Raw genomic sequence first — 2,262 nt, forward strand, 5'->3', positions numbered from 1 at the left:
AAGATAACAAACTTATTAACTATTTAAGGATCAATAAACTTATTTAAAAAAAATATAGACACCATAAAAATTAAATAAATTTAATAATTATTTAAAATAAAATATCGACAATCGATAAAAATGTGTCAAACACTACAGGTAGATTATAATATTATAATTTTTACTCTAGATTAATTAAATCAATACTCTATCACTTTTAATCACTTATAGCATTCTTTATTAATTGTTCTTTAGTGCTTATCTTTCTTTATCCAAAAAGAAAATAGCCATGGAAAACCTCTTACTCCCATATCAGCCAGATTTTAAATCACATATTTTACACAATTTTTATTACATGGTATATATATACCCTATATAGGTTAGAAAGTCTTACGCATTTATTCTATAAATAATTAAGCAAATTACCCCGAATAATACACGAATAAAGTAAAAGAAAACGAAAATGCGTAACAAATTATGTTAACAGTCACTTTTATTTTGAATTTATGACATGTCACATGACACTCACACTAAAACAAACAGAGTCGAATATATGTTAGAGCGAGACAGCGTTTGCCGCCATTATTTTTAACACAATGCCATACATACTCGAGTTTATTAGATAGTTGCGCCAGGCTGCTAAGCTATACGCGGATATCAACATATCTTTGTATGACAGTTTTTGTCAAATTATAAATGTGGCTAAATTTGACTAAATTTAATGAGTTTTGAAAGAGATTTCAATACTTTTATGTTAAAATAGTTTAACATAATTTTTGAGTATGAATTTCTAAACGCATAAATACTTTAGAGGAGATTTATAAATCAACCTAAAAGAAATGAATCTAGCAATGTTAAAATTCTTCTCTACTCTCTCTTGCTACCAACTGGGGCCAATTTCTCTTTCGTTATCTCGTGTACGTAAAAACTGAAAAATATTAGGTTTTACAAATTTGTGGAATAAAGAAGTATCGATTATAACTAGGTAATGATATGTCTGATTGCACTAGTTTGTTAACATCCTAGTATGCCGTTGACATTCACCGGCAATGACTTTCTGTACACCAAATACAATATTGCTAATCATTGTTCACTGGGCCTTTAAAAAAAGAGTAACTCTATCGGCAATGACTTTTCGTACACGAAGTACAATATTGTTAATCATTGTTCACTGGGCCTTTAAAAAAGAGCGATTCTATCGGCAATGACTTTCCGTACACAAAATACAATATTGGTAATCATTGTCCACTGGGCCTTTTAAAAAAGAGGGTCTCTATAGTTTTCATTTCTTACTGTGTGCTAATGACTTCCTTACATCTGTCTCATTCTGTCAAGCGAGAGATTTTGAGAAAGGGATGTGAATACTTGTTAATAATTGTACCATATTTAATGAAAAAATATTCGTTTCACTAAATTATTTACGCTATTTGCCAACCCATCTTTTACGAATAAAATAAACTTACCGGTGATAAGTCACACCATCCTTTTTTTGCGACGTGAACTTATGGAACGGCTTGGTGATTGACACACAGTTGACTCACGACTAAGGAGAAAAGTGTGCTAACATTGTTCCGCTATCAGACTGCTAATGATATGTTCATATGTATAGAACGTCATTGAAAAGAAATAATATAGTTATAAATACCACCTTAAGCAAATCCAAGTAGCCTTCCTATGGGTGTTATCTCACAAAGGTAGAAAATGTAACGAAATGGCTGATAAGACTGCTTTTAATGAATTTCATTAGATGTTGAAAATGTAATAGAATATATTGACCAAGAAATTCAAAAATTATAATTAGGATCGAGGAAAAAAGACCTAGATATTAAAGGAAAATGGTATGGCCGTATACCTGTCAAACCATGGTACAATCAATTGAAGGATTACAATAGATATTTTATTACCACGATTTAAAGATTGTGTTTTAGGCATAATAGTGCATCATCACACCTTGTAAGACTGGGTATTGTTGAGAATAACGTTAGCCCACATTGCGACTTCAACGAAGAAACTGTGGAACACGTAAAAATAACACCTTATTTTTAACTGCCAATTGCCTAACATTTCTGATTGACAGACTTGTACTGGCAAGTTAAAGCAGTGATACAAAAGTTTTATGTGATTCTACATTCCGTCCTACACTTGATCAGTTAGTAAGAGATAAGAGAATTTTTAAACTAATATAAAAATATCTTATGTATACAATTCTTCTAACAATTAAAATAAAGTGATGTGAAATGAAAAGCATAAAAATAAAAAACTTAACTAAAGGTCTTAGTTACC

This window comes from Leptidea sinapis, chromosome Z (genome assembly GCF_905404315.1).
Source record: "Leptidea sinapis chromosome Z, ilLepSina1.1, whole genome shotgun sequence".
In the NCBI taxonomy this organism is placed as follows: Eukaryota; Metazoa; Arthropoda; class Insecta; order Lepidoptera; family Pieridae; genus Leptidea; species Leptidea sinapis.